At 33.9% G+C, this 12,817-nt stretch overlaps 1 pseudogene; it reads left to right on the top strand.

The window, feature by feature from the left end:
- The first annotated feature begins 10,216 nt into the window (after window positions 1–10,216).
- LOC114360335 (uncharacterized) lies at window positions 10,217–10,330 on the top strand (annotated as a pseudogene).
- Window positions 10,331–12,817: the final 2,487 nt, after the last annotated feature.

Below are 12,817 nucleotides of genomic sequence, written 5' to 3'. Positions count from 1 at the left end.
TGGCAACGACATCCTATAATAACTTGTTGTTTTAATTGGTACTAAAGGATTATTATAGTACTTTTTTGCTAAAAAAACATATTTGATTTATTTATATTGACTATTATGGTATTCTTTATATCTGTCACAACTCACCTCCGTACCTGTCACAACTTACCTCGGTGCTAGGAGAGTTGTGTGTGACAGAGGGAGTTGTCTTAGATTTTGTTGATTTTTTAGAAACCCTAGTACTTTAGTTAATTTTGGTGATTGTTTTGAAAACAGAAGGAACTGCGTCACATTAATTTATATGGTTCATAACAGTGGAATGTTTCTTGAGCGAGATATGGCCCATAAAGTAAAAATTGTCACAACTCTCCTAGGTCTCCCCTAATGATAATGGTAGAGAGAGATATTATGTTACATTTAATATTTCAGCTCGAAGAATAGGTATAGAAGACAAATAATAATTTCAAATAAATATATATATTTTAGAAACGTCGTATTCTAAATGCCAGCAAATTCAAATAAATATTTAACATCTGACTTTCCGAATGCAGCAAGTTTTAAGGGACAAATAAGATAAAGTCATTTAAAATTTATTTATTTATTTTTTGTGTGATTATTTGTCTGTATATGAAAATTGTTTGTTTCCCTAATATAAATAAATAAAAATAAATAAAAATAAAAATTTAAGCTCAAACTTTCTTGCTCCAGTGACGTAAAGGACATCATCCACGTTTCATATATTTTTGGTCCAAAAATCAAAAGTGCCGGCCAACAAAAAAAAGTGCTGTATTCTGACAGAATACGTCTGCCTTAGCATTTGTTACTATGGCACCAAAGCCGTAGCTCCACTGTGCGTCGAGTATTTGAGATCTAAAAGTCATCGACTATTCATACATTTTTTGTTCAAAATCAAAAGTGTCGGCCTAAAAAAAAAAAGTGCTGTATTCTGACAGAATACGTCCGCCTTAGCATTTGTTACTATGGCACCAAAGCTGTAGCACCACTATGCGTCGAGTATTTGAGATCTAAAATTCATCGACGATTCATACATTTTTTGTTCAAAATCAAAAATGTTGGCCAATAAAAAATAAGTGCTGTATTCTGACAGAATACGTCCGCCTTAGTATTTGTTACTATGACACCAGAGCTGTAGCACCACTGTGCGTCGTAGTATTTGAGATCAAAGTCAGTCGTTTCATATATTTTTAGAACTCAAATACTACGATGCACAGTGGTGCTACAGCTTTGGTGCCATAGTAATAAATGCTAAGGCGGAGGTATTCTATCAGAATACAGAACTTTTATTTTTTGGCCGGCACTTTTGATTTTGGACCAAAATGGATGATGTCCTTTAGGAAGAGGGTTTCGTAGACTTGATAAAGTAGAACATGAATTTATAATACTGTAATATAAAATTGTTTGTCTTAGTTCCATAGTTTTTTACGTACGTAGCCATAGATGTAAGTGACGAAAAAATAAGTAAGTAGGTAGGTATGTATATGGAATATAAAGTTATCAGAAATGCGCTGGGAGGCAGGCCGCTAATAACCGGGCGATGTGTAAATCATTGGGGGAGGCCTATGTTTAAGAGTGGACGTCTTGAAGCTGAAATGATAAAGGAATATGTAAGTAAGTATCTATAGTATCTTTAATCAAAATAGAACTGTGACGACGACTGTTCATTACATTATTTATTTTCATTCATTCATTCAATTCAATGATAGAAAAAATAATTACTAATTACCTACTTATTTATTAGGACGAATTATTAATATTTATGTAGGTATACCATGATTGATACTTAAAAAAAAAAAAAAAAAAAAAAAAAAAAAAAAACATACGGGTCGAATTGAGAACCTCCTCCTTTTTTGAAGTCGGTTGATAAAATGAAAAATGAATGAGGAGCGGTTTAGTTCTAATCTAAGATTCCAGTCTATAAAGTTATGAAGCGCTCATGTAAAGCAGAATTTCATTTTGTTAAACAACTCTATTATACACGACGAAGTTTGTTAGTGAGTATAATATTGTTTACTTTGTAAGCGCGATGTAGGATGGAATATTACCCATGATATGAAATATTATTGGATACACTTTGGTGTATGTTAGCATGTTATACTTACGAGTACATACTGATACTGAAATATGTTATTTTATATTGTATAACTCGCTTTTATTACAAAAAAAAGTTAATCGAATCCATGATGAGATTTTTGTTTCTTTCTACACTCATTTATTGTTTCATTAACAAAGTTATTTATCATATTAGTTTCTATCGCATGTTATCAAAAACACTCGGATGATGCTTGTATGTAGATGTAATACAAACATTCTGAATAAATGGAAATGATATAAATCTAATACTGTGTACATAACATTTGTTTACCCAAACATATAAATATACGTTAACAGTTTTTTTTGTTTTTTATAAAAATATTTGTGTCAAGGCTTCCCAGTAAGTAATCGGAGATACTTGTGTTGGTAAAACAATTCTCTGTTTTAAGGTTCGTAAAAAAAATAAGAAGACTAGCAAAGTTTATAACAGTTAAATTGTTCCATTTATTATTAAAGCCAACCTTTTGAATACACTCTCTCTGCCTATCATTAGCCTTTGATCTTCAAAGAGCAAAAATCTAAAATTTACTGGGCAAACTAACCAAATCTTCTCATTTGGGAAAGTTTTCATAGTTTCTATTTACAAAATACAACCATCCAATCAGTGACTGTTATGGCTTATTCTGCTTTTATATTATTATCTTTAATTATTGTTAATTATGATGAGATGTTGTAATGAAAATTATAAAAATATTTTTAACTGTTCATTGCAGATTCAATTTAGGATTTCAACCGGGCAATGGCATTGTAATATTTTAGGTAAACAATTGTTTCTGCCAGTCATGTAATTACCAAGCACAAAATTGTATCTCAAGCACTTAGGAACAAAACAGCATGTTAAGTTTAGCAAGGTCGAGCAAGATCAAGAGCTGTGTAATTAAGAAATTACACAGGTAGTTGAACTAATTTAGTTGAAAGTTCCTGCATGGCCAAGACCCTTGCTTAAAATGCAGACAAAGAAAGTTTGGGGCTGACTTAACTCATGACCGGGACTTCAACTTCTTAATGAAGGTTAAATACGGGGTATCACCAAGTATCTGTAGATGCAGTAGGTAACCTTACTAAGGTGATATCACAGAACGAAGCTAAACTCTACTTATTTCAAGCATACAGGATCTTTTGAATGGTTAATACCTGTGCAGAATAATTCAATGAATCGGCTCGAAGGGCCAGAAAAATGTGCAGGACTGCGGTTCCTTGCCATTTTTTTATTTAGACTAATCAATGGACAGAATCTATGAATGAGATTGAATCAATTTTTTTAGCATTATTTTAATACAGGCTAAGACCATGGTCTGAACATGACAGACAATTAGCATATCAAGCTAAACATAGATAGTGGCGTCTTATGTCGTTGTAATACAGGATATTTTTCAACAAAAATGTAAAGTCTGATGTTCTGTTGACTGCTCCTATATGCTTTAAATCCAAGCTATATAATAAGTTTATTAACAACTGCTCTATAATTTATTTTTCTGTTGTGGTGAGTTGCCAAGTGAAGCTACTGTTTCCCTACCTACTATAATTGTGGTATTTCCAACCGATGTAAAACTTTAATTAGAGTTATAGGTTTCTTTGACCAGCTCAATCTGTGGGAGGAACTTTATAAAGGACCTAGAATTCTTTATGTAAATTATGAGCTCTGCATAAATTTCTAAAAATTAATTTACTTAAATAACTCGAGGACAATTGCGGATGTTATTTTAGTAGGCTTTCGTAGTTAATTTTTGTTAACCATTTCGAATAAAACGCAGTGTTTTTTACTCAACGTAAGCAAAGTTAATAATAAAACATTTGCTTCCTCTTCTATGAAAAAAGTATGAAGTTAATGCATCCTCAACCCATCTGGCCAGTGTGGGAGTATCAATCAAATACTTCATTTACCTTTGGCAGATTAAAGAGGATCGTGCTACTCCAGTGAAGACTAACTGACCCAATGATGATGCCAATCTCATGATGATGAATAACTGCATCGTATCACAGTAATATTATAAAGGCGAAAGTTTGTGAGTGTGTATGTTTGTTACTGCTACACGTCGCGTGCTGGAGTGATTTTAATAAAATTTTATATGGTGTTGGCTGACACTCTGGCTTAATACATAGGCTACATTTTACCGCGAGTAACACCGCGGGGCACAGCTAGTCTGAGTCATAACTAAAGAGTTTAAATTTACATTTACAAATAAATAACCAAGCATTTAACCAACCATAATCATTATATCCGTATACTAACCGCGAACCGGTAATGTAATGACGTATAACGACTATTCGCGAATCCGGTTACTATTGAGTTGAACCTCATCCGGGAAGCATCCGGGATCGCCAACAAATGGGACTGAATTGAATTCATGCCACATAAAATTTTCGCTGCTTTCGGTCGCTTTGGACGCTTTCCGGATATATTTAGTTAAAGCTACTATATACGATTGCAGATGGTTGATACAGAAGGTACTATTTATACTAAATGATTGCGTTGATAAAATTGAACGTGTAGCTATAGATAAATGTTAAAAGGGCCTACTTACATAAAAATAAAGAACTAGATAAATTTATTAATTTACTTGTGTTGTGCAGAAGCTGTGTGACAATATCATAATATTGGGGGAGATAAGGAGTTGGAATTTACATGGAACAATCTTATGGTAACTGTTGTTTATGATGGAAAATAATTACCGATTATCATGCATGCAGTGTTTGGATTGTATAGATTTTTTTATGCATAACAAGGCAGATATTTGACCACAATCGCACCTGATGTTAAGTGGGATGTTAAGATTCTGAAAAACAGACCTAGTTAATTTCTAATCAAGTATTTTCAGATTTGAGCTTTAAAAGCTTTTTTCTACAGATGAATTCTAAGTCTGAGTTGCACCACCTTATTTTAACCGTAACAATAATAATAACCGGTTTGTCATAGTTAATTCATTAATCAACCAACGTGTCACTACATCGCTGCCTTCACTAATTTATTGATTTATACAACACCTGAATGAGGTCGACCTAACTAGTACTTACTTAGTGAACTACCAGGAGCACTTAATTACTTCTCGGTCACTCAGCAGAAGTTACGAGCTGGAACAAGAGTTTACAGTTTAGTATGAGGTTAAGGGGATTTCTAGAAAGCTATCCAAGTTAGTAAACTGAAGCAAAGACGCGATCACATTACTTTTACTAATACTTACTTACCTGTAAATTATATTTAGGTACTTGTATATCAATTTGCAGGGTCAGGAGACAAGCATGTATGTTACTTATCATCATCATCATTTTCAGCCACAGGACGTCCAGTGCTAAAAATAGGCTTCCCTCAATGATTTCCACATCGCCCGGTTGGTAGCGGCCTGCATCCAGCGCCGACCTGCTATCTTTATGAGGTTGTCGGTCCACCTTGTAGGTGGACATCCCATGAACCTTGCTGCCCCATCGGCCGTCAGTTCTGTGACGTGTTATGTGCCCTGCCCATTGTCATTTCTGCATATGGGTTTGCAAACTTTCAAGAAGAGAGCGTATCTTCGCCCTAAAGGCCAGCAACGCACCTGTAACGCCCCTGGGACTGCGGGTGTCTATGGGCGACGGTAATCACTTACCATCAGGTGATCCGTCTGCTCGTTTGCCTCCTGTCACATAAAAAAATGGGTTCCTAATGGGAAGTAATCAGTAGTTTACATTGTGATATGCAACATCTAAGGCTGAGTTGCACCATCTTAATTTAACATTAACAAACGTCAAAAGTCAGTCAAACTCCATACAAAACATTATAATTACTGTTAAAGTAAGAAGGTGTAACTCAGCCTTAGTATACAAAACATTCACTAGGAGAGACTGTTGAGAGAAAATTATTCCCAATTTTCTTGTAAACGAGCCGAACCGTATTCGAACACGTGTCACAATTTCAAAATACACGTAAGAATACAACGTTAGCATTTCCAATTAACGAAACATCAAAAACACGTGTAAACCAGACAAAATTGCTAATCTTAATTGGATGAAAAACGTACCTAATTAATTAAAAGTAATCATTACATTTTTATTGAAACCAATTACACTTTTGCTTTTATTATGCCTTCTAATATTTTATTAGAAGCATTAAAGTTAAAGGTTATCGTTAAAAACAAAGTCGAGACTGAGATTGAACTGTGGTTACTTCGTAATTAAGTCCGGATGTTTATCTATCTTTCTCTTTTATTCACCCCAAGATATTGCCGTGAGTGACAGTGATAGGTAGAAGCAAAATTAATATACTATTCAGTTTGGAATAGACCAGTTCGCAGAAACAGCTTAAAATTCAATGCTGACTGACAATTTAATTTAAAACTTTTAACTAGTCACAAATAGAGGATTTTCATTGGATAACATTATAAAGTTAAACTGTTTTGATTGTTTAGTCCATAATACGGACTGATCGGCAATTAAATCTCCTGGGTAATCATGCTAATAGTGATGGCATGCAAACATCGATACCAGTCTAGATTCTGCCGATAAATGTAGAGTATTATTGAGAGCTTATCCCTTCCAATTAACCAAAAGGAAGCTGTATACAGCCGTCAATATAATTCAATTTTGTTTTCGTCATGGACTTTTTGACGTTCATACTTTTTGCCACACTGACAGCCGGTCCGTATGGACATTTTGACACCTGCACATTCCAACCGATGAGCGTTTTTTCGCATTGACTACCCACTCCCAGAATGGCTATATCTATTTCTCTTCTCTAAAGAACTCTATACACCGAGCCAGCTGACAGCCCGGGGCTTGGTCTCAGAGGCTTTATCTCAAAATAATCATGTAAACGATTGGTGCTTTCTATGACTGTTGACAACATGTCAATTGTCGACGATTCATGTCGGCGGGTCGATGTGTGTATAAGACCGTATTCTTGCTTGATCATAAAATGAAATAGATACTGTAAAATGTTTTCTACAAAATTAATATTAAAAGGACAAAAGACAGCATATCCAAATAGTGATTAGGACTGATCTTTTTCGACGAACGTGACGTGTGAAGTTGCGCCATCAATATCATTTAAGTAATGTATTGTAGCTACGTCGAGCCTTTGTATCGATTTTTACTCAATGTTGCATATTACGCCATTCTTATCTTATCTTATTTGGGGCCACACCTTAGCGCAGTGTTAACTACTTGCACTTTAATTTACTTAGTAATCCATACAGACTAAGTTTAAGTTTCCACGTAAAGCTCATGATCTTAATTCTACAAATAGATATAAATAGGTATTCTAATCTGCGTTCATATGTATAACGAGATAGGTAGATAGTTGCGTATTAATGTCGACATAAATCCCCTACATGCATTTTTTGTTACTTATTAGGGGAGAGTTCGGTATATTGTACCGCCGGGTAAATTGTACCACCCTCATATTTCGTAAAGTATTTATTGAATGTCTGTAATTGCAACACTCAGCGATACACAACTAAAATAAATTAATATCGGCCATGTGGTTTTTGCCGTGACAACAAACACGTGTGTTTTATTTTGAAAAGTATTTTTTCATTGTTTTCAAGTAACTTTTGACAATACATGTTTAGTTTGTAATTTTGTTAAATTTAACCACAGGGTGTTTCTAATATATTATTTAGAAGCGTAAATTAGTGTGGATTACAATTATTTGAAACATTTTTCGGTATTTATAAGCTATATTTTTTACCGATTTTTTAAAAGCACTATCACCTAGTCGGCTAAATTGTACCACACCAAGTTGTATGGAACTTTACCAAAGGATTTTGAAATTTTTTTTAGTAAATCATATTTTGAAGTTATAATAGCGTAGTTATGTTTGACTAACAATAAATGAAAACAAAAGACTGGCAAAGTAGATTAGGTACAAGTGTGCGTTACGATAATTGGAATTACAAAACTTGTACTCAAAATCGTAATAACGTGTAAAACAATATCGATTGTCTATGTTATTAACTACTGTTCCTTTTCGTTTCCTAATTTGTTAAGAATGTATCGTATAATATTTTGCCATAGTTTTTTATAGGCTTGAAATTTATTGAAATTCAATTTAGTAACCCTGTGGTACAAATTATCCAACCGGTTGGCTAAATTGGACCGAAGCTCTGAACTCGTACTTTGTTGATTTGTGCTAAATATACAACAATCATGTTAATTAATACTTATGAAATAGTAAGTTGAATAATGTATCTTTTATTATATACCATGGACATTGGCAAAAACAAAAGAAAACTATGTGTAAAATGGGATTGAAAAAAACTGGTCCAAATTAGCGGACTCTCCCTTATTCGTATTTTGGTAGACCGACGATCTGGTGAAAGTTCCGCGAGGCACTTCGATGCGGGCAGCGCAAGACCGGTCGGTATGAAAATCCTTGGGGGAGGCCTGTCCAGCAGTGGACGTCATTTGGCTGAAACAAAAGAACGAATTCGAATTCCTAACCGAAATAAAAATAGCTATCGACATTCTGCCTTTACTACTACATTTTCAGTCCAAAACCAGTTCTAGTTTGGCTCCGTTTATATGATTTGTGAGTTTATTCCCAGCTCTACAAAATCTAACTGAACCTTTGCTGGTGCGATCGAATATTCAATGAGGCGCATTTCACAGCGCTTTTTATGAAGGTTTGAATTCATTCAAAGTTTTATTTTTGCGGAAAAAATGTTTGCAAAGGTTTGAAAAATCGCCGATTGATGGAAATGGATTTTGTTTTAGTTTAAAATATACTTTTTATGGTAGTAAAAGATTTCAAAATTTTATAATCGTACATTTTTCAGTTACTGCAAAAGGCAGGTAGCTGCAAAACATTAATCAGTAATAATTAAGATAGCATTGAGGGATTTTATAATGACTACGAAATAATTTAAAAAAAAAAGAAATACTTAATTATATTTACGCGTGAATTTATGTTTCAGTTTACGTTTATTAACCCTATAAAAAGCAGGTAATCAACTGCTTTGATTAAAATTAAATTTTAGCTAATTGTCTAAGCCTGTTATAAACGTATGCTTAATTTCCTCTTCATTATGTAGAAGAAAAATATCCTCTCAAAACTTGAGCCAATATTAGGTTTTAATGAATTTTTGTGAGCACCTCAGGCAACTTTACGTAATTTTAATATGTCTGAGACCTTTACAAGATTTTGTTTACTTTTCAAATTAATAAATTTTCCAGACAAAATATGTATAGGCTTATGTGGCTTTAAGGCTGTTTAATTATTTTCTTGTTGCTTCTAAGAGCTATTAAGTCAAAATAGAAAATACTTATTCAAATCAATATTAACAAATCGGATACAAAATGAGCTTAATCGATCTGATTCGTAACATTTCAGTCGCTATCTAATTCACCTCCAATGTCACTGTCAAATTGGAACGTTTTCGCTAATTCCAAATAACAGACTGTTTTTACCTTACATTGTCTGTTGAACTAATAAGTTATTCACGTGTTGTCGCCGTCAGCGTCTGACGAGCCAAAAGATGGAGCTCACCTACAAAATATTTAACATGTAAGACGAATGCAAGATTTGTGAGTTAGCTTTGAGTTTTACCTCCTTTCATCAAGTCAGTGTTCGTTCATCTTTTAATCAACAAAACAACTTAAGAACTTAAACAAATGAATTTAAGATTTATCATAAAATAACAAGTAAATTTTTGTCAAAGATGATTCAACTATTAATTTTTTCCAATAGATCGAAGTTGAAATCCAAAAAAAAACCTTCCTATACAAATTTTATCATCAGTAATCAGTTATTTATTAAGGGGATGTGAATGTATTTTTGAGAAGATATTGGTCAGAGCATAAAATGAATTATTTATTTATTTATTTAAAATCTTTATTGCACACATAAAAAACAGTGATACAACAGGCGAGCTTAATGCCATGTGGCATTCTCTTCCAGCTAACCAGAAAATTAGACAAAACAGAATTTAAGTAGTAATTTAATTACAGTGTTTGAATCGATAACTCACACTTAACCCGATTGATTTATGGTTGCCATGGTGACGGGACATCAGATTATGCTAATTGATCATCAAACCGCAAAGCATGATACTAGATAAGTGCATACTGATATGTCCTACATAGATGTAACATAGGAATATAACTTCTCATGTAGATTTTTGCACATTAAAGTTACATTTACAAGACCTTACTTCATAGGATCATTTCTATAGTAAGCTCTTCGCTAGACCTTCACACTATGTGAAAGTTACATTTTGTTGAGAAGTAATCTATACTTATAATAAATCTGTAGAGAGGCCAATTCTGTACATGAAATATATTTTCAAAATAACTATCAGGGGGTGATTAGTGATCGATACTGATGCAAAAAATGCAATCAGTAAAATTTTTGTCTGTCTGTCTGTCTGTCCGTCTGTATGTTCCTTATAGAAACAAAAACTACTCGACGGATTTTAACGAAACTTAGTATAATTATTCTTAACACTCCTGGGCAGGTTATGGTATACTTAGGAATTCCCATGGAACCGGGAATTAGCGGGAAAATCCTTTTGTATGAAAAATCTAAACCGCTTAAGTTAGACGCTTGAAATTTGGCATGAAGGTACCTTAATAAACTTAAAGCTTAGTTACAACAGGATATTGCAAAATTCCCACGGGAACGGGAGTTAGCGGGAAAAAACATTTGTATGGAAGCATTGGGGGAGGCCTATGTTCAGCAGTGGACGTACTATGGCTGAGATGATGATGATGATTATTTTATTTCTATAGAAGACTGAAAAATATTCTACAAGGAATGAACGGAAAACGTGCACATTTTTCCATTTTGAATTCGTTTGTGTGAGCTTTCTCACAGAGCTTTTTTTTCAGAGCTTTCAACGACATGAACAATTTAACCAACAACGACCTGCTGGTATTATCGGATCCACAACATCCGTTCATTTGTTTTTATGGATGTAGGTACGAATATTGCTATCTGCGAACGTTCCGTTCTGTTACGTTCTGCATAATTAATGGTCACACGAATTTACGCGGTAAGTGACCGTTCCACCAAAACGAAACAAAACACTGACGAATTCATTTTTATTTTAAACCGCATGATGAGAGCTACACTCTTGGGTGTTTTAGGGTTGACCCATTTAAAAATTTAGCTTTTAATTAGGGAATTGAGAGGACACGTGACGCAAATGCTGCGAAGGATAGAGATTTAGAATTTTTAAGTGTAAATGAAGATATTTTTAAAGAGTTAGTGTAACAATTTTAGAGTTTTGTTTTATACTGACTTCCTATAAGTTTTATTTTGATGTTTATTATCTTACAGAAAAATTATCTTACATAACTACTTAACTACATTGTACCTATGATTAGGTATTATTTTACTATCATAATCAAGTATGCATTTCTGAACAATACATTGTTGAACTATTGTTGAACAACAATAGGGTCATGAATAAGCTTCGGCACGACAACAATGCTTACAATGAAAGCAGAAAGTTCGTATGTAAATTTCGTTCATTTCATTGTTTTCAAAATACTCTTTAATTGTTAAGCCTGGTTAAGCCTGAAGATAACTCTTGTCTGTCACTGATGGCTTTAACTGTAATACAGGGTGTTAGGTAAATGGGTATATGAGCCGACACTAGCCCATGTTAACATGGTCATATAAATGGTATGGTGAAGTCAGAAATTTGATATCATCATTTTAATTTTTTTAATTTTCATACAAAATAAATTTTATAAAATACGATTAGTATGGAAATTAAAATTATTAAAATGAAGATATCAATTTTCTGACTTCACCATACCATTTATATGACCATGTTAATATAGGCTAGTGTCGGCTCATATACCCATTTACCTAACACCCTGTATATTTAATAAGTTTTTTGTTAGCTCAATTTCATCTAAAATGATTTGTCATTCCGGTCGGAGATCAATTAGCATTACATTTGAGTAGGTAATACTTTTTATTTGTCTTTGAATAAATTAATATAGGGTAATTGGGGTGAGTGAGAGTATTATAAAACTGTGCAAAGTCATTCAAATCTATTCATCCATTAAGGATCATCATCAAAGAGTCAGACCCGAATCATTTGCCTCTTAACACGTTGGGCGCCACGCGGCTCACCGGTGAGCCTCGAACAATACAATTTCCATTGTGTCTAGCGTCACGGCGTTCAATGACTTAAAGACACATTAAATTAAAGTAGTATGGACTCTTCATCATCATCATCATTTCAGCCATAGGATGTCCACTGCTGAACATAGACCTTCCCCAATGGTTTCCTCAAAGCCCGGTTGGACGTGCTCTTGCCAATACGAAATTACATGTTTGTGATAATGACGCAAAGTCATCGTAAATAATAAATGTAGGTACTGACTTTTTAAATAAACAACGCGAGATTCTTTATCAAGCCAATTTGCCTGCAATATTACTCACATTTCAAGTGCCCATTCTGTATAATGCTATCCTGGAGTTCTCATTTCTGCTAGTAACATGAAAATTATATGAAACTAGCTGACCCGGCGAACTTTGTTCCGCCTTAATGGCAATAAATAGGCAGACTTTTTTTTTTTCGAACGGGATAAAAAGTATCCTATGTCCTTCTCCTGGCTCTAAACTACCTCCCTGACAATTTTCAGCTAAATCGGTTCAGCCGTTCTTGAGTTATAAGTGGAGTAACTAACACGACTTTTTTTTATATATATAGACTAGCTTTCCGCCCGCGGCTTCGCCCGCGTGGAATTTTGTCTGTCACNAAGTATCCTATGTCCTTCTCCTGGC

This window comes from Ostrinia furnacalis, unplaced genomic scaffold, assembly GCF_004193835.3.
Source record: "Ostrinia furnacalis isolate ACB-3 unplaced genomic scaffold, ASM419383v2 OfSCF4936, whole genome shotgun sequence".
Lineage (NCBI taxonomy): Eukaryota > Metazoa > Arthropoda > Insecta > Lepidoptera > Crambidae > Ostrinia > Ostrinia furnacalis.
This window is presented reverse-complemented; position numbering and strand designations above follow the sequence as displayed.